Consider the following 21,735-nt stretch of genomic DNA (forward strand, 5'->3'; position numbering starts at 1 on the left):
GAGTATGAACCCATCCAGGATGTTCGGTGCCTGCTTGGGATGACTAGCCCCTCCCCCTTCTCATGTTGCTGTGGCTACACTCTGTTTTTAGTGTGCTAGTTTGATCAGAGCTAGTGGGGGTATGTCTCCTTTTGCTGGAATTTACACCTTCCAGCTTGAAGTGTAGACCCTAAATCTGCTCTGATCTCCCCCTCAAAGAGTAGTGATTTCTCAGAAGAAACATAACTAACCTCATGCCATCAGAATGTTTTCAGAGACAGTTTCTTTATGTCTTAGACCTAGCCTAAAGTAACTACTGTTTAGAGAAACTCTTCCTGTTTGGTATGAAAAAATTGCCTATCAGAGTCTTCTTCCACATGAGGTGTGTAAAAGATGATTCACAGTTCAAAGGTATTTCAAAAGAATTTGGAAATACAATACACCTCAACTTGTGCTATTTACTGCAGTACTGCTTGTTGATCATGGATCCATCAAATTCAAAAGATGGACAGGAACAGTCCAGTTCAAAAGCAGACTTCCTTTTTTTCTTTAATATTTTTATAGAAAATAAAAACAAAAGGTTACCATTACCAACTATTTAATGGAATGTTCTGGGTGAATGACAAAGCAAATTTTGTATACAGGAAACAACTGCTTCCCTTCTGTCCTTTTTGGGTACTTAAAAAAAAATCCTTACATAAACAACAATGTAACAACTATAGAGACTGGCCGGTCTCCCCTTTATAGTTTTTTTAATATTTATCTTATATAAGCTATAATAAACACCACCACAGCTTCTCTTTAGTTTGCTTTGAAACAGTTTATCTAATAGTAACAGTGTACAATATGGAGATAAGTTTTTAAACTTCATTACTGCGAATAAAGAAAACGTATTTCGAATCTCTTATACAATGTATCACTAAAATGCCTTAACTAACCTGCTAAAATAACAAAGATAACTTAATGAGTATTTAAAGGGCAATTTGTAACTCAGTTAATGCTGCAGAGAAATTGGATGCCCCCCAGTTCTCTAAATATCATGTTTCTTTTCTGATCTAATAAAAGCATTAGGAATAGTTGATCCCCTTGCTTTTAATCTTTATTATCTTAGGTGACTTTTGCTTATAGGGTGTCAAGGTTCCTTCCCCACTCTGAACTCTACGGTACAGATGTGGGGACCTGCATGAAAACCTCCTAAGCTTACTTTTACCAGCTTAGATTAAAACTTCCCCAAGGTACAAACTATTTTACCTTTTGCCCTTGGACTTTATCACTTCCACCACCAAATGTCTAACAGGTACATAACTGGGAAAGAGCCCATTTGGAAACGTCTTTCCCCCCAAAATCCTCCCAAACCTTACACCCCCTTTCCTGGGGAAGGTTTGATAAAATTCCTCACCAATTTGCATAGGTGAACACAGACCCAAACCCTTGGATCTTAAGAACAATGAAAAAGCATTCAGATTCTTAAAAGAAGAATTTTAACAAAAGAAAAAGTAAAAAGAATCACCACTGTAAAATCAAGATGGTAAATACCTTACAGGGTAATCAGATTCAAAACATAGAGAATCCCTCTAGGCAAAACCTTAAGTTACAAAAAGACACAAAACCGGAATCTACATTCCATTCAGCACAGCTTATTTTCTCAGCCATTTAAAGAAATCAGAATCTAATGCATATCTAGCTAGATTACTTACTAAGTTCTAAGACTCCATTCCTGTTCTGTCCCTGGCAAAAGCATCACCCAGACAGAAAGAGAGAGAGTTTTTTTCTCCCTCCCTCGAGCTTTTGAAAGTATCTTGTCTCCTCATTGGTCATTTTGGTCAGGTGCCAGCGAGGTTATCCTAGCTTCTTAACCCTTTACAGATGAAAGGGTTTTTCCTTTGGCCAGGAGGGATTTTAAAGGTGTTTACCCTTCCCTTTATATTTATGACATAGGGATACTAAGATTCATGTGTTTACCATATGTTTAGTATGGAGCTTGTGTACTTTAAAGTAGTCCACTTAACCCCCATACCAAAGACAAAATAAAACCATTACAAAAACCCCTTGCAAGCCAAATGTGATCATATCTCCTCTGTACTATAATGTTTTAGTTTTCTTAGTTTTATAAAACCACACATTACTATCTAATTGTTTATATAAATATATTCTTACACTAACCTCAAGTTTAAAGTAGGCATTAAGGTGATAAAGCAATGATGAGACTTGGGAAACCCTGCTTCTATTACTGTCCCTGCCTTTCGAGTGACCGTAGGCAAGTTATTTCACCTCTGTGTGCCTTAGTGTCCCTGTCTGTAAAATGGGGACAATGATACTGACCTCCTTTGTGAAGTTCTTTGAGAGCTATTGATGAAAAACTGAGATGTATTATACTATCATTTGGTAACATTCTAGGACTTGATCCTGCAATTCATTGTGTGCAGAGTACCATGGGAAAACTGCATTGCCAGGGCTGAGCTTTGTTGATTTCAGTGGGCTCTGCACAGGTGCAGGACTGAGGCCTAAGCCCCTACTCCTGAAGAAGGGATCTGCGCACACAGGCTTTTGACTTAGCCAGACACAGAATTTCTATGCCAGGGAAGGGTCCAAACTTCTGGATATTTTTTGCAGGTTAGGGGCTGGGAAAGATGTCACATAATGAAAGGAAAGTGTGAGCATGCTAATTGTCCATGCACAAACACGGTTAACACAATGATATGTTGTGGGAAAAGCTGCTGTGTGAGCACAACTTAACCATGTTTGGCAGATAGGTGTCATGATGTGCCTTAAAAAAATGAACATTTACTTTATTTAAACAAGTCTTAAGACTATCTAGGTTAGAATACAATTCTCTAACATGGTTATGGAAGCATGTTTTCCCAATCACACAAGCAGTAAAACCATGATGCAGAGGCCTCTAATTGTGACAAAGAACTGTACATGCTTGGTGGTTTTTGTTATTTAGTTAGGGCTTTAGAAGCTGGCAAAGAGAAATTAAAGGCTCAGTTTGGGCTTTTAAAACAGCTTAGGTGAGAGTTCAGATTCAACTGTATATTTATTAATAGTCAGTTCCTTCCTTCAGAAGCACAATTATCTCTGTTTTAGATAGACACTTCCTACTTGTCTTTACCACCTGTTATCCTGACAGCTGTAAGACACCCACCCTTAACAATAAATTCCAATGAGTTTCCCCTCCACAGATTCCAAGTGTTTGCATAACTGATTGGGGGTGGAGTAGCTGCTTGTTGGTTTCTTCCTTTCAAAAAGGCTGTGTCCCTGTTTTGTCATGAGAAAGGATTTCCAGCTGGTCCTCAACGAGTGGTGGGAGGAATTCCAAAGGCATAAGGCCAGTTCTCAGTTACTCTGTTTCTACATTTGGATCAGGAACAGGGAGTGGGGAGGTTGACAAATGGTAGCTTTAAGTTATGTTTACACTCCACATACCCCTGCCTGGCCCTCAGTGTAAGTTAGTAGCCCGTCAGACTGCTGTCTAATTTATGCTCTGCTCCTCCTGCCCCTTCTGTGGGCTCTGGGAAATGGAGACTAGATTAATAGAATTTAAGTCAGAAGGGAACACGAACACCAGTTCATCTAGTCTGACCTCCTGTGCACAGGTATCGACTTTCCAATGTGCGGGGGGTGCTCGACCCCTAGCTCTGGCCCAGGCCCTGCCCCCACTCCACTCCTTTCCCCTAAGGCCCCACCCTACCTCTTCCCACCTTACCCTGCCCCACCGCTTCCTGCCCCTACTCCACCCCCGCCCTGCCTCTTCCTGCCCTCTCCCCGGAGCACACTGCACCCTTGCTCCTTCCCCCCCCTCCCCCCAGCACCTCCTGCATGGTGATCGTGATGGGTGGGAGGCACGGGGAGGGAGGGGGAGGCACTGATCGCAGGCCCCCTGGTGGGTGGGAGGCGCTGGTGGGGGATGTTGCTCCTGTGTATCACAGGCCACCAACACCACTGAGCACATTAAACCCAACAACCAAATCAGATCAAAGTATTACAGTTCTCAGGAGACCCAACTATTATGTGCCATAAGCAGAGAATAGGAGGGACTGAGACCATATCTACACTACAAAATTATGTCAACCTAATTTACGTTGGCATACAGCCACCACAGTTATTAAATCGCTTGTGTGTGTGCAGACTTGGCTCCTTGTGTCGGCAATGTGCATCCTCATTAGGAGCGCTTGTATCAATTGTATTGTCAACGTATGGTACTGTGGGACAGCTCCTGACAGCCAGTAATGGTCGACATTAGCAATGCAGTGTCTACATTGACACTGCACCAATCTAATTACATTGGCCATGATTCTATTCCGCTCAGGGAGGTGGTGTTACTAAATCAGCATAGAGAGGCACTTATGTCAGCAGGAGCCAAATTTAAGTGAAGACACTTCCACAGCTAGGGCTCTGCAAGGCAGCTTATCTTGTAGTGTAGACCAGGCCTGAGGTGCACCAATAATTGAGACTCCTGCTGTAGCAGGGAATTGATTAAGTGAAATATACCCAGATAATTCTGGCAAATGACCTGTACCCACCCTTTGCAGAAGAAGGTGAACCCTTCTTCCCACCCCTCCCCACCTCCTCACTTCTAGTCTGACCTGGGGAAAAATTCCCAACCAGGCCACATATGGTGATGAGTAAGACACTAAGCATGTGAGCAAGAATCAGCCAGCCAAGGACCTTAGAGACAGAATACATGGTGTCCCCTGACAGCACCAGCCTTCCCCATCCAGTGTCCCATCTCCAGCCATGGATATCCCTGATGTTTCAGAGGAAGGAGCTTTAAAAAAAACACGCCGCCTCCCTGCCACAAAACAATCCATCCCATAAGACATTTTTGGGTGGTGGTGAATCCCTTCCTGACCCTGGCAGGTGAGCTGAAACTCTGAAGCATGAGAATTTAGGAACATCAGACTTGAACCAAAAGGGACCCCAGGACTACCACAGGTCATTGCAATCTGGACATGCCACCAATTCATTGCCTGTTCCAGGGGTGTGGGAGTAGAGCGAACATAAAACCTTTACGTACATGCCAAGTTTTGTTCAGCTCCGTGTGTGCTGTTTTCCATGAATGGTAGAGAGGCACTAATTTTGCCCATACACCTTATCCCATGCAGTGCCACTACAAGGGACAGGATATGGAACTGCACAAAGTTTTGTAGATGAGCGCTGGGTGATATCTGGGGTGGATCCTGAGACAGACAAGGAGGAGCTGTCTGGGAAGCAGGGTTAGCTGGGTGGAGGGTGTGTTCGTGGCTACTGTGTAGCCCCCTTGCCTCCCCAAGTGTCACCTCAACATGCTGCTGCATTGCCTCCAGCTGCTCCTTCGTTGCTCAGGCCACCTGTTGGAAGGCAGAAAGGGTGCCTGCAATGCATGTTACAGGGTGGCCTCTGGGAAGAGTATCTTCAGGCCATCACTGCAGCCCAGACGGATGTGTGGGAGATGAATGTACTATTATGTATGTATTACTGATTGCTGAGCGTACTGATAGGCCCTCAATAAATAATCTCAATTTATTTCCCCTTATTTTTCTGTCACAGAATAGTTATGTTCTCAAACAATACTGTAGCATAGCAACTACTCCTTCCAATGGCACTGAAAATTCCAGGGGCATTGGCTTGAAAATTGTACCATAATGGCTTTCTTTTCAAAGTAACCTCTAGTGCTCTCCTTTTAAAATTAAAATTTAAAATTGTAGCTCACGAAAGCTCATGCTCAAATAAATTGGTTAGTCTCTAAGGTGCCACAAGTACTCCTTTTCTTTTTGCGAATACAGACTAACACGGCTGTTACTCTGAAACCTTTTAAAATTGTACTTTACTGACATGTCCTTTAGGTTTGCTGTTCACTGGGTATCATGGTTATTTAGTGAGTTCCCTTTAAAATTAGTTCATTGAAATTCCATATCCAGCATAGAGCAGTGCACATTCTCCACACATCTTCACTGAAGACCTGCCACTAGTCTACAAAACAGATGAGAGTGATGTCATAATAATAATAATTAATAATGAAAAAACCCTCTCTTTTAATCCCTTTCATGGATTAAATAATGTGTCTGAGAAATGAGATACATGTCATGGTAGTCAATTCACTTTCTACTCTCTGCATGTGAAAGTCAAGATTTGTTACCATTCCTGAGAGTTAGTTTCCGTGGACAGAAGAAGAGTGGTTATTGTAGAACTAGAGCTATAGCATCACCCTGAAATTGAGTCTTTGGTTTCCTCCTTTTGCTCAAAATATCAAAGGAAAAGATGAAAGTTGTAAGTTCTAGAGATGGACTAAAATTTAGAATGACCAAACCCACCAAAATACACCTGAGTAGTCAGGTAGTAAGACCTGTGGGGTGGGGAGAGAGGGGAGAAAGGAGGAGGGGAAAAATAAGTGATTCTCTCAGGCAGAACATGACTTGTGGATGCCAAATTATGCAGACATTTCTGATGTATCCATCATTGTAATACCTAGGCACCAAATACAAATCAAAGAAGAGTCCGTTGCTTTCTGGGATGGGGGGGCGGGGGAGGAAAATCTATGTTTCCTCTCTTGAATAAGTTGTATTTCTATGGTTCATTTTGCAGGATAATATCTTGGAGGGAAAATGTTTCTGGATATGTTGTAGTCTCCTTAACAGAGCAAAGGCTTGAGCAGAGAGAGATTGCTTGTAGCCACAAAACAAGTGAATCACAGACGTCAATCTCTGGCAATAAGGAGTTTGACTGCCAATTTCCCATTGCCAAGAGCATACTCATCTCATCTCCAGAGAGTTCGGCTCTAGTCTCTGTCAGCTGTAGCATCCATGTGGATGAAATGTGCATCCCATTTTATCATTGAAGTATTTGCACATAAAACGGAGATGCTGACCTATTCCAACCAATTTTTTAATCTATAATTTAGCAATGGGTTGACTTCAGCCACTTTTATTGCAAAACAAGAATGCCCATACATAAACTTGAACCAAAATAGCTAAATCAATTTGAATACATACCTCATGTTATTTCAGTGCAAGTTTGCATGTAGAAAAACCTTTAGGGCTTGCCTGAATGCAGAGCTGTGTGGTTTAACTAATACAAATTTGTGTTGGGCTCAAAGAAGGATTGGAATGGAAAATTATGGCTTCATTAGAAGCTCAACCAAAAAATGGAATGGAATTCTTCAGACTAAAATTCAGTCTGTTTGAAACCTCTTGAGGGATAACTGTAAAACAAATCTTCTCTTAAGAGCAGATTAATTCTAAAATATTCCTGGTAGATTTGCAATTAGACAATTTATATTTAATAAAACAAAAACAGGAATGAAAACAAACTTATGCCCCAACCATGCAATTCGTTATGTGTGGGTAGACTCCAGGCAATGGATAGTAGGACTGGGGCATTAAAGTGCAAGAGGACAGAGACAATGTAGTATAACAGAAATATTTTGTAAAGAACCTCTCAAAATCTCTAAATACTTTTCAAGCTGAAACAAAAGACTTCACTCCTACTTCACCTATTTCTACAAAATCTGAATTCTTATTTTACCAGATAAACACTTACATCTACACTAATTTGTAGCAATCAAAATAGTGTCTCATTGTTTTGCTTTGCCATTCAGTTTTATGATATTTGAAAATCTTGATTTATTCCATTGGGCCTTACAGAGTAACAGGGTTTTTTGTTTTGTTTTATCTTTCCTTTCTAGCTACAAATAGCCAAAGCAAGAACAAGGAGTTACATGAAATTTTGAATACAAATACTTATTTGCTTGCTTTACAAAGGAATCAGTAAATCAGCATTTAAATATAGCTTCCACCTATGGTGGCGGGGGGTGGGGGGGGTGGAAGGAGAATGTCAACCCTGCTCCTCCAGTGTCTATTATTTATAACAGATGCCTATTGTAAAATTTGTATGACTTTCCAGCATTGACTTCCAATTAAAGATAATGGCTTTGAAAGCTCTCTGAACCTATATTGTTATATAGATGAAAGAAAGCCTTTAACATTAATCTATCGACTCTCAGTAATAAAGGGCAGTTATCCAGTCCCCATTTTACAGAGCAAAATCAGTGACGAATACCACAAAAATGTCAGGCTTCTCCTGCTCAAACCCAGAATCTAGTAGAAACAGAGCAACCAGTCAGGAATCAGTGGAGTCAAATTAGTAAAGCAGATCGGTGAATCTAAGAACCAGGACGTGATGCAGGCAGACCAGTTGCCAACTCATGCCAAGGCCCTAAGCCCCACTGAACATGGACAAATGCATAACTGGAAACCAGGCTGGCTCGCCTGTGTATTAGTATTATTAGTATTATTAAAATAAATATTAGAGTTATAAAAATGCATTTAGTATTTGGATTTTATGGAATGGTTGTAGGATGCTGCATGTATTAATCCTACTTATAATATTTGTATCCCATGTATTAGGTAATGTTTAAATGTTTGATCTGTAACTATAAAAATGTTTGATAAGACTGTAAATTCTCCACATTACCATATGTAAAATGCTAGTTTACCACAATGGATATTAACTCCTCCCCAACAAAACAATGTCCACAGACATCAGCCAAGCCATTGTGGACAAAAGACTTGTTGACTGCTCCTCCTACACCACTGAAGAGGTTAGGTGCACAAGCTCATGCCCCATCACAGCTCAAATGCTGGGGGAAGGGAATAAAAATATCCCCGTGCTGCTCAAAATCTGAAGGGGCAATGATTGCTAAGTATAAGCAAGGAGTCCCCATCTGTTTAGCTTGGGTTAGCTCTAAAGGACATATAAAGTTTGCTTATTATAGAAGTTTTGATTATGTTTTGGAATTTAAGCCTGTGATTCATTTGTGTGTGTCTGTTACCTGCTTTAACATTGTAAATACCTCTCATTTCCTTCTCCTAGTTAATAAACTTTTAGTTAGTTAATTACAGGATTGGCTACAAATGTTGTCTTTGGTGAGAGATCTAGGATACAATTGACCTGGGGTAAGTGACTGGTCCTTTGGAAGTGGGAGCAACCTGAATATTGTTGTAATTTTTGGGATAAGGGGCCATTTATCACAGAGGCAGGCTTATCTGGGGTGGTAAGATAAACCAGAGTGCCCAAGGGGACTGTCTGTGACTCCATGTTAAGATTGTTATAGGTGTTTTAGGAGTTCACACTTGTTACTTCGTTGCAGAAATCTAATTTGGGGTTGTGCCCTGTTTCTGGACACTCTGCTCTGAGGCTGGCACTCATGGTTGTGAGCCTCTCCAGACAGCGTGACGCATGGTTCTAATAAAGAAATCACTGTATAGTGTAGAAGTATAAACAATTTATTGTGAATTAAACTGAAAATGAAATAATGTACCATAACAACACACAACCACAACAAGCACTGTGCTAGCATTAAGGGGTTTGGACTGTAATGCATCTTTGAAATTGATTTCCAAACATATAATCATAGCATGCAATAAACTGCTCCTTACTCACTCACCACCTGAGTTAGTTACCTGGGCTTTTATACAGTGTTTTGTTGTAGTTGGCATGATGCTAGGGATGGCTTTCTCTAGACTCCCTGGAGTTGTGGGGTAAATTTTGCCTTTATTTACACTCTATACGTTGACCTCACCAGGGTATCACAGGATGTGGGGTATCACAAAATCTGGCCAATGTGCTTTAATTTGCCTGTTATGTGCTCCAGAATGTAAATGAAAGAAAAACAAAACAAAGGTACATTCATCTCAGGCTTGTGAAATCTCGGAGCCTGATTCTCTGCTGCCTTGCACCTTGTGTAGCCAGCTTTGGCAGAGTTTTACACCCAATTTTCACAGGTGTAAGTGACTACACAAGATACAAGGCAGTGGTAATTAGCCACTCTTTTGTTTCCTCAGTTTAACAAATACAGTAATATTATTTGTTTGTTTTATTTTTAAAAAACCTGCAGGGTCCTAATATCAAAGGATCAATGTGCTGTTGGGTGTAGGAGAGGCAGTTTGAGTGTTGCTTGGAACTGGGGCATACCCACATGGAAAAATACAGAAAAGGATAATGTATACCGATACATATATCTGCGTGTGTATGAGAGAGAGAGACGGTCAACCTTTAGAAAGCAAATACATACTCATTGGTATTACCCAAGGTCTCAGAGGAAAAGTCATTAATGTCTTAACTCTTGGGCCCCTGTTAGTCACCCTGTCATATACTCATTTGTTAGAGTTTGGAAAAAGCAGTTATGCAAATATGTCAGCTAGTGTTACATCAAGCAGGGTGGCCCAAACTTGGGGACATTGTGAGTAGTACCTAATTTGCTTAGCTTTGTACCAAAAAGTGTGAGTTGGGGGCAGGGTAATAGTAACCATAAGCTTTTACCTGGAATAAATATACCACTTAAGTAGTGAGGGGTTTGTCAGTGATTTCAGCTTTTGTTCATGTGACTTTGGAAGTCAAATTGTTCCTCTGAAGAAGGGCATTTGGGAACATGTAGTCATACAGTCACTTGACTGGCATCCACAGACCATATTTCAGGAGTCTGTGGGTCACATTTTGAGCATGCTTGTTCTAAATAATGAGAAGAGAGTAAATTCCTATATTTAGTTGGTTACTAGGGCCTCAATCCTGCAAGCACTTATGCATGTCCTTAATTTATGCACCTCAGTACCACTGAAGTCAATGGAATTACTCACACGTGTAAAATTAAGCATGTGTGTGTTTGCTGGATTGGGGCTTAAATGCCCTAGAAGTATACATGTCATATACCGACTGCCCCACTTGTCTCTTTGTGTTCTAACCAAACAACTTGGATGGGCAGTTGAGGAAAAATAAAACTAATTTTATATTAATCATAATCACATCAGTTATGGCTCTATTTTTCAAAGCGATCAAAGTTTGATCTCTTCTTGTACATTAACTTTTCCCTACTTAAACACTTCTCACTTCCCCCTGTTGTCCAATAACTAATGTTGTAGCTGAAAGGGACAATGCATGGAGTATTTTTATTTCCATCCCTTATGGTACCTGGTTTGACCCTTATTGACATATGCAATGATGTAGCCACGTTGGTCACAGATATTAGAGAGACAAGGTGGGTGAAGTAATATCTTTTATTGGACCAAGTTCTGTTGGTGAGAGAGACCAGCTTTCAAGCTTACACAGAGCTCTCTTCTTTTAAGTTTCCAAGGCCTGAAAAAGAGCACCGTGTAAGCTGAAAAGCTTGTCTTTCTCACCAACAGAACTTGGTCCAGTAAAAGATATTACTTCACCCACCTTGTCTCCCTTATTGACATACACTTATACCGAATGGTAAAGGTTTTTGAAAGGCTAGGGTGGTTGTATCTTCCTTTTTAAGTTTGCGGATTTGGTTTAAAAACTGCTAGAATTGCACAGTTTTCAGGAAAGGACATAATATTTACAACAATCATTGTAAAAGAGGAGGACATAAAAGAAATCTCTCTTCCCTCTGTTCAAGCCTGTTCTTACCTTTCCATAGGAGCACAAGAGCTTCCTGTCTGCTGCTTTGGTATGAAAAAGACACATTTTTATTATTTGCAAACACCAATATTTTTTCTGTCCTTTAACAACCAAATCTATGGAACGACATATTTCCAAATAAAGTTACTCCCCCCCCCCCCAGTTCATTCTGCATAAAGTATTTACTAGCACAAGAAAGCTTAAAAAGTCAAATGTGCAGTGGGAAAAATACATAAAATGCATGCAAATTGGACCACACTGCTTCCCATCTGATAAAGCAGGTATTTACCTCCTGCTGTTGGATATTACAACTTGGAACTAGTAAAATATTGAGACATAAATAGTTCAATACCATTTATGCTTCCTTTTGCTCAAGGAGAAACAGAGCTCTAGGTAACTAATAGCAAGTTAATAATTGTCTGCTTGGTACTGAAGAGTCTATTTCTTATGTAGTAGTAATAGTTGATTCATCAGGGATTGTTGCTTAATTATAGTAACTATGGCACCTATCCAGTAAATGGATGTGATATATGCAGCACTCCCAAATAGTTCAGAGCCATAGAAGTACATCAGATAAATAACACTTGAGGTTATGTCTCTTCAGTTATGGCATGTGGAGACACAGTACACAAATATTTAGGTCTTGACTTGCTGTAGTCATGATAAACTTCCTTTAACATGAGAGATCTATGTATGCCTTCCCAGAAAATTATTTAAAAATTCTTTTCTGATGATGTACATCATGACAAAATCCAAACAAGATTAGCTTCTGTATGAGAGAAATGAGTAGTAAATGAGGATAAGCGTTTTAAAGCTTGTGCGTTATCGTTTTGAACATACAGGAATTTTCCACACAAGAATTAACAAATCTTATTCATAACTTGTATTTGTTACCTTTTAAAGGACCCATTTGTGTCAGGTCAACCTCTTATCAATATCCGTGTTTTTATCTTGTTCAACTCCAGAAATGGTAACCATACATTACAAAATCTACTTGATGATAAGCACTTTTAAATAGATGCTTCAAAAATAGATACAATATTAATGTAGGGGGCACCTTCTCTGGGCCAGAAAAGCAGCAGTGGCAAGGCAGGGAGCAGATCTAAGACCTGTTTGTAGGTTTCCTACTTTGTTTTGAAGTGGCATGGTCTAAAAAATAGCTTTCCTCCTAGTTTCTGGTGGTACTTAGAGCAATGCTATTCTAGTCATTGTATATCTCTGTGTTATATTTGGATCACTATATGTGTCTCCTCACTTCTCTTTTTCTAGCTGGCCAGTTGCTGTCAGCAGGGGACCCAAAAGAGGAGGAGATACCTGCTGGTCTTGTCTACAATGGGGAAACTTACCCCCAAAAATCACCAGTGGGAACAATTTTGTAAATTTCCCAAATGTAGCTATGGCCTCTGGGTTCATGGTGCTGCCTCAACTCCTCAGGTCTTATAATGACATGAGTTTACTTAAAGGGAGAGGAACAGATAGCAGCTAGGAACTGTGAGGTTCTGATTTGGTTGGTGCAAATGACGCATGCCAACAGATGTCCAGGGGTATAAAGGTTTATTATTTTTTGATGTGGGAGGGTTTTTTTTTTTGGTACATCTGACCCCAGCATATCCATCCCTGCTTGTTAAATGCATCATTGAAAGTCTGCTCAGTTTTTTTTAATTGTAAGCTTGAAATAGATTTATTGCTCTTGAAAATGAGGATAGTAAAGCACTCTGAGTTACGAGTCATACATAATGTAAGCAAATGTAGCTCGAACTTCCACGCACATCTGTGCTCAAGCACCTCGGCCCTGATAGAAATGGGGTTGAATTTAAACTCTAGATTAAAATACTCTTGAATTGTGAAGAAGTTTGAATTTGAATCTGGCCAACCTATCAAAGATTTGCTCAGACCCAGATTTAAGAAGGCATCAGAGCTCTGAGTATGAATTATATAGTTCTCGCCCATTTCTAAACCCAAACTAAAGCGTGCCTGTTATTCTAGTCCTAAATCTCTCTGGAACAAAGATTGCCAATACTAATTACAGTCACCAGTGTGTTGGGGTGTAGGGGAAATGAAAACAAACAAAGCCCAAACCACTCTTACTCAATTAGCACTTATGAATACAGAATAATTTAGAAACAAGAACTGAGATCCTGCTCTGAAAGTAAAAGCTATAAGATGGTGTAAGAAAAATAGGATATAGAACAAACCTTAATTAAGCAACTACTTAATTGATTATCCCATATCACCTTTCTTAAGGTTCTTTTAATTTTGATTGTTTAACTTAAGAGGAAAGTGGAATTTAGTTTTATAGCATTTATAAAATTTTCTTAACAATAGCAACGAATCGTTTCAGATATATGAAGGCAAAAATTGTATTGGACTATTATTTGGCTACATAAATTAGAAAATTGGCTGATACAACCATTTAGGTTTTCAGAATCCAATCACATGACTAAAATAGAAAATTACACTTCTACTCGATTACTACCTTGGAAAGGTGACTTTGAACAGATTTTTGACTGATAGCCCCCAGAATAAGGTCTCACTTGTGCCAATTGGTTATCAGCTCTAGCGGTGCTAACACAACAGTGGAAAAACAATCCAAAGATAGATCACAAGACTGTTTGGTCAATTACTTACATGCCTATTCACCAAGGTCTCTTTCCCGCTGGATCTATAGTAGTCAGTCCTTTTAACCTATTTATCAATGAATAATATTAGCCCCAGGATCTGATTAATACTTCTAACTACTTGAAATAAACTCCTGCATTTTTGACAGACTGTATAGACTGCAATTTAAAAAGCTTGCACAGTTGGTCTCATTTTATGTCAGTATACACCTAGAACTTGAAAGGCAGCATTAAATAATTAGCTACAATAGACACATGTACAGCATTCTACAATCTTAGTTAACAATGGTAACTTGAGAGACAAGGTAGGTGAGGTAATATCTTTTATTGGACCAGCTTCTGTTGGTGAGAGAGACAAGCTTTGGAGTTTATACAGAATTCTTCTTCAGTTACTTGTTCAGTTTGAAAGCTATTTTACAACAATCTTTATTGGAAGCCCTTGCAAAACAAAGACACACATTGTAACTCTGTGACAATCTTTAAAACACATACACAAGCTGTACTCTTCCTTACTAATTAATTACTCAGTTTCAGGAAGGGGTAAATTAACTGATTTGGGTCATCACCCAAAAGAAAGTCTGTGTGTTACTTATCACCAGATCTTTTCTCAGCCTGCAGCTTTCAGTTCAGTTATCAGTGACAGCAGGAGTTGACACTGCAAAAACAGATTGAGCAAAGGATGAACACAACTATGGTCTTTGCCACTAGCAAGCAACCCAAATTGCAGGAAAATAGAAAGAGACAGAAAAAGGTGCCTATTTGAGATAGCAAAATGAATGAGGAGTACTTGTGGCACCTTAGAGACTAACAAATTTATTTGAGCATAAGCTTTCGTGGGCTAAAACCCACTTCATCGGATGCATGCAGTGGAAAATACAGTAGGAAGAGAATGTGAAAAAATGGGTGTTGCCTTACCCACTGTAACGAGAGTGATCAGTTAAGGTGAGATATTGTCAGCAGGAGAAAAAAAACCTTTTGTCGTGATAATCGGGATGGCCCATTTCCAACAGTTGACAAGAAGGTGTGAGTAACAGTAGGGGGAAAAATAAGCATGGGTTCTTCATGTTACCTGGAGGGCTGCTTGCTGGCTGGCCCAGGACGACCTCAGTCTTTACCCTTCCAGGTGTCTTCAGCTTTTGGGCAGTGATGTGCTGAAGGAGACAGGCCATTTTATCCTGTTTCCGCTGGATGGTCCAATTTGATTCCTTCTCTTGGAGGGAAGAGCTGATGTGGACCAGTCAGAAGGTGGCTGATACTTCTTCTAAAGATTCTAAATGTTCAGCCAAAATAAGAGTTGTCCTTTCTGACCATCCAATCCGGGAATGAGACATCAGCTTTTGAGTTCTTGAAACTGGGGTTGGAATTTTCGAGTCTCTGTGCAACATATCTTTTCACCAGCTTCTGTATGACAAATTAGGTCATAACTGTTGGTACAACCATCTTGGGATTTGGTCATGGGTTGGTTTGCTCTGGTCAGCAACTTACCCCGTAAGTCTCTTTCCATGGGCTCATTTGTGGTGCGTCCCTTGGAAGTTATGCTTTCATGTAGTTATGCTTTCTTAGGTTGCAATTTCTCCATCAACACTCTCCTAGCTGCTGAAATTTCCACTTTAAAGTTCCTGTAGTTTGTACAAAGTCCCTTCATTTTCTTTCATGCTCTTTAAACTTGTTTTAATAGTCCATTTTACTATGCAAAGTCACATTGAGAACTGTTGTTCTCTAGCAGGCTGGAACAACTGTATAAATCTTCTGTGTCTGTTCTCCTTGTTTTAACAACAATGGTGGGACCTTGGTATGTATGGCTGAGCTCATTCTGTGCATTATTAATCAAACAGTTACATTGTTGAATATTCCATGCTGCGGCTATGTTCTTATAAACACGCTATTTTTTTTCAATTCCTTTTATTTACTGCCTTTTTAACACAGGTGTATTTCACTAACTTGATAGCATAAGCATGCTTGATTGCAAACATTAACCTTACTAATTAGCTTTATCACTTAAACAAAAATAAATCAATATGAATGCCAACCCCTTTCTTTTCTAATGTCAGGGGGATGATGCACATCTCTGAGCCCTGGTCTGGTACACCCAGGCCCTGTCCCCTCCCTCCCCATGGATCCTGACCCCTGGGGTGGGGGCGGGGGAATAGTACTGTGGAGGCCATTGACACCATCCTTCTATTCCCTTGTGGAAGGATTGAGATCTGTCTCTGGAAGATGTAGGGTGGGTGTACGATCTAGCCCTGATTTCATTAATCATATAAAAAGTCATAGTGCAGCTTGGTTGAAACTTGCCTGCAGCAAGATACTCAGTGGTCTGCTGTTGACTAAAATAAAATAAAATAAACATTTTAAAAATGATAAATCCAATTAGATATAATCTTAGATCTAACCAAAATAAAGCAGAAAACTGAAATATAATGGTTCATGATTGCCCAATAATTCTCAGAAACTTGACACTCCATTCTTTTTCTGAATCAGGGTGTCTTTGAAGTTAAAGTATTACAGCTATTAATATCTTCAGGATACTTAGTGTGGCATGCTACTCATTGAAATAAGTATTATTTTTCCAAACTAAAATTCTATTGAAAGAATATTTTCTGATAGTGTCATTATGAATTATTAAGAATAGCCAAAGTTTGTTTTCAAAAGAATACTGATAACAAGGCAAATTGGCAGTCAGGAGACTTGGTCCTATTCCAGGCCCCACTATAGATTTCACTTGCAATATTGGGGAAGCCACTTGACTTCATTATACCTCAGTTTTCTCAAATGTAAAATGGAGATAGGGAAATATTATTAACTTCCAGATGTGTAATAAGAGGTGATTCATTTTTGTTGGGAAGTACTTTGTGATAGGATGAAAGGTACTATCAACGGAAAGTATTATTACTTTTAAAAAATTGCTACACTTTTGTTTTGTTAACGTAAAGAACTGATCCACACCAAATAGAGGAGATATGCCTTTGTTGCAAAGAGCAAACATGAATTATGCAGGGCCATATTTGTCTGTGTATCACTTGTACTATCAGATTGCATAAATTAGACCCTGACTTGCCAGGTGAAACTTCACTCTTTTTGAAGTCAGTAGGAGATGGGACATTTCTTATTCAAGCAAAATTCCCATTAACAGAAATAGGGATTTTGCCTGAGTTCGGAATGTAAGTGTAGGTCCAATTTCTCCATAGCCTGTAACTTCCAGAGAACACTGATAATGACAACTGAGCTGGGTCACAATTTTAACTGTGACAAAAGATGCTGGTGAATCCAGTTTTTACATTATTCTGAAGTCATAAATATTTGAGTGATGAATGTTTTCACATCAGCTTGTTTCAAACATGACATCTACTGCCTCCTCTTCTCTTACCCCACACCACCACTTAAATTCATGCCAAATACTGAAGTGATTTTGCAGTGAGGACAAATGGGCTAGGCTTAGGGTATGTCTACACTACCCACCGGATCAGCGGGCAGCGATCGATCCAGCGGGGGTTGATTTATCGTGTCTAGTCTAGATGCAATAAATCAATCCCCGAGCGCTCTCCCATCGACTCCTGTACTCCGCCACCGCGAGAGGTGCAGGCAGAGTCGACAGGAGAGCAGCAGCAGTCAACCCACCGTGGTGAAGACACCACGGTAAGTCAATCTAAGGACGTCAACTTCAGCTATGTTATTCATGTAGTTGAAGTTGCATAATTTAGATCGACACCCCCCCCCCCCACAGTGTAGACCAGGCCTGAGACAAGCAACCAAACTCACTTCCACTTACAAATAGGCCAGAATTTAAATTCAAGTCTCCAGAGGATAACAAAATATTTTAAATGAATAAAATGATACTACTACAGGATGCCAGTGACCAATGGGAAATTGGTATCTTTCTCTTGGAGTCACAGAAGTTATTTAATTTTACTTTTAGAAACTGTACAAGTGACTTAAGTGGTAAAAAGAAGTGACTACTTACATATTTATATTTGAACTTCAAAAGTTTCCAAAGTGTTTTCGTCTTATCAAACGGAAATACACCTTTATAAAATAAACATGTGCCGTTGTAAATGTGGACACCCTAGGAATATTCCAGAACGGATTATTAAAGCACAAAGAACAATAATCTCTCCTACAAGGGCCAGCCTGGAGTTACTGTCTGAGCAAATCTTCCTCTGAAAATGATCATTACTTCAGGACTCCACACTATATAGGAAAGATGTTTGTGGTTTGTTTGTTTTTACCAGTGAATATCATTATCAGAATAGTTTCCAAAACTCTGAAGGTCAGATCCTGATCCCATGGAAATCCATAGGAATTTTGCCATTGCCTTCACTGGGTCTAGAATTTGCTACTAAAACTACAGAAATATGGAAAAACTGTAGGAAAATTTAATAATAATAAGTAACATCTTAAATCCTGTAAAATAATGGTAGCATTTGAAATCTCTTCACTGCATACTTGTTTTCTTTTTTTGTCAGAACTTCACTTCAGTAATTAATTGTCTGGGTTTTTACATCTTCAGCTGTTCTGGACAACAGTGAATCACTTGAAATCAGTGAAGCCAACACAACTATTCCTATTGTTTACACTGCTCCATGAAAACCTTTTTGCCAAACTGATTAGATTTACAGTTCACTCACTAAGCTTGTCTGCTCATGGCAGCATAATGCAATGACTCTTTTCATAGAATGAAACTGGAACTGCAGGGGAACAGTATCCTCATAAATGGATTTTTCGTGTGTCCATACTTTCTTAGAGTTTCCAGTGACCTTTCCCTTTTGCTGGTTGTAAATGTTTAGAGGTTATATAAGAATTAATGCACTTTAACATTCCTCCTTGGCTAGCAAAATGTTGTAACATTTTAAAAATTCCTTGGAATAAATGAGAACAGGAAGGTGACAGTGGATTATTTTAGGCTGTAAAATAGGTATATGAAGTGAACAGGCAAAAGAAGCTAATGTTGCTATACCATATAAGTTTATTTCCTGAAGCCTCCGGAGCTAAACTTATGCCCTGATCCTAAAAGACTTATTGATGTGCTTAATTTTATGCACTGTGAGCAGTCCCATTGAAATCAATGGAACAACTAACAGCATGAGTAAGTCTTAGCAGGTTCAGAGTCATAAACAGAAACCTAGGTTTAATTACAGTAGATTTTCATATCTTCCCCAAAAGGGACATTATAATAACTTCATTTTGTATTAATGTGTCATATAATAAAAATGAAATCAAGTATATATCTTTAGGTATGACACTATGTTATTGTTTTCATAAATGTTGTATAGACTTATATTATGTATTTTAATATTTTCAAAGTAGAGAGTTCACTGAGAGACAACTAAACACATTTATTGAGAGAACCCTAACCCCACATTTATCAACAGGAATGTATTGCATGGTTGGAGTTCCGTGAACATCCACAATTTCAGAAGCACTAAACCCAGTCACTTCTTTGTTTCTGATGTCTGACTTTGTGATGTCTCAGTTTTGAAAACAATGGGTCAAAGAATATGCCTCTAACTAAGAGCTTGCCTTCACTGAATTGTACCTTGTACTTTCAGCTGAGTTTATCTAATGATGTAATATTAAACCAGTTTAGTTAAATCATTGCAAAAAGTTGTGTGTGCACCCTTATTTTGATTTAAATCAGGTTTATTTTAGTTGATTAGGAACAGGTTTAACCTAAGCCATGCTTGAAACAAAATAAGACTCTCCACACAGGACTTTGCACCACTTTGACTAAATCAAAGCGAGTTTATGTGTACACAACCCCTAAGTTGTGGAATACTTTTATGCTGCTATATAAACACAGTTCTTATAAAAAATATAAATAAAACAAATGCATTTATTAAGAGATAAATATTACACATGTACTAATGGCTATATGCCAGTTAATTCTTAAATATATACAGTGGGGCTTGGTTATGAACACTGACATAGCTGGTGCAGGGAGGTAATTTACACCTGATCAATGCTCATTGGTGAAGATTCACCCAGGTGAAGGTAGACAATGTTTCTACGGCTGCTCTCTATTAGGTAGGCTGGGCTGCTTTAATTTCTGTTGAGGTTCCACTGGCATGAGTCACTGGGAGAGGAGGGAGAGTGCTGAATCATCCTATTCCTCAGCCATGCAGCTCTCTGGCTAGAGCTGCATACCTTCTGGGCAATAGGGATCTTGTTGGCCTTGCTAGTGTGAAAGAGTTTATGGCCTCTTTGCAGACATTCCACCACGGGGGACCTCTACCAGATGGGATGTCTTCTTGTGTGTAAACTAACATAGACCCTGAAGTGACTCTAAGTGATTACCTGTATGTTCAAAATATCGCTAGGTTAAAAAATGTAGTTTTTAATGAAGGTTTGAATCATTAAAATACAAATTTGATGATACTCCATGAAAACTTGTAATCATTGTCAAACAATGTAATGATTTTGCAATGTACATTTATTTTGTATTCAAGGGTCCCATTTATGATGGTTGTTTGCTGTAGAAAAAATACCTTGTTGCATAGCCATACTATCTGATCCAGGAATGTCCACTGAAAAACTTTCTTACAGGTTTATACAGTGTGCAATTAACAGTTCTTGTCCTCCACACTCCCACTGTTCCAGATCTGTTTTTCTTGGTTACTCTGAGTCACACAATGAGTGAAATTTTCAAAGGGACCTCAATTCAGCTCCTATAAGAGCACCCAGGTACCTAATTTACACATGTAATGTTTTGTATATTCAACACTGCTATTTACACTTACAAAGTGGTTAGATGTCCTACTATCTGATTTCTGTGAATAAACAATGGGTTGAATCCAGAGGGCCTTACTTAGGGCCTTAGTGTTTTTTTGCAGTCTTTGCTCAGCTAAAACTCTTAGCTGATTTTAGTGGGAATTTTGCCTCCGTTAGGGAGGTTGAGTACAATCAGTGAAAAGATTTCAAGCTTTGGCCACCTAGTTTAAACTGCAGATCCTATCTGCAATGTAGGGCTATTCATAGGGTTGCCAACTTTCTAATAGCACAAAACCAAACACCCTAGCCCCACCCTCTGCCCCGCCTCTTCTCCAAGGCATTACCTCCCCACTCACTCCATTCCCTCTCCTGCAATGGCTTGCTCTCCCCCACCCTCACTCGCTTTGCAGGGTGTTGAGGTGCGGTAGGGGGCTCTGGCTGGGAGTGTGGGCTTTGGGGTGGAGCAGGAGATGAGGGATTCAGGGTGCAGGAGGGTGCTCCAGGCTGGGGCAGGGGGTTGGGTTGCGGGAGGGAGCGAGGGCTCCAGCTGGGGGTGTGGGCTCTGGGGTGAGGTTGGGGATGAGGGGTTTGGGGTGCAGGAGTGGGCTCTGGCCTGAAGTTGAGGGGTTTGGAGTGGGGAGGGCTCAGGGCTGGGGTAGGGGGTTGGAGTACAGGAAGGGGTGCAGGCTCCAGGATGGAGCTCAGGGCTCGTGCAGGGGGTGTGGGCTCTGGCTGGGCAGCGCTTACCTCAAGCGGCTCCAGTTGGTGGCGCTGTGGGGCTAAGTCAGGCTCCCTGCCTGCCCTGGCTCCATGTGGTGCCCTGGAAGCGGTCAGCATGTCCGGCTCCTAGGCATATGGGGGGTCAGGGAGGCTTCTTCTGCTCAGAGTCTCCAACTGCAAACCCCATTCTTGTGTGAAGTACCTACGCCAGATCAGCTGCTGAGGTAGCCCAAGTGACCCCCATTTGCTTTTTATTTGCCTGGTTTAGTATTATGGGAGGGGGGCCAAAATATTCTGTTTAGGGCCCCCAACGTGC

The sequence above is a fragment of the Eretmochelys imbricata genome, chromosome 11, assembly GCF_965152235.1.
Source record: "Eretmochelys imbricata isolate rEreImb1 chromosome 11, rEreImb1.hap1, whole genome shotgun sequence".
In the NCBI taxonomy this organism is placed as follows: domain Eukaryota; kingdom Metazoa; phylum Chordata; order Testudines; family Cheloniidae; genus Eretmochelys; species Eretmochelys imbricata.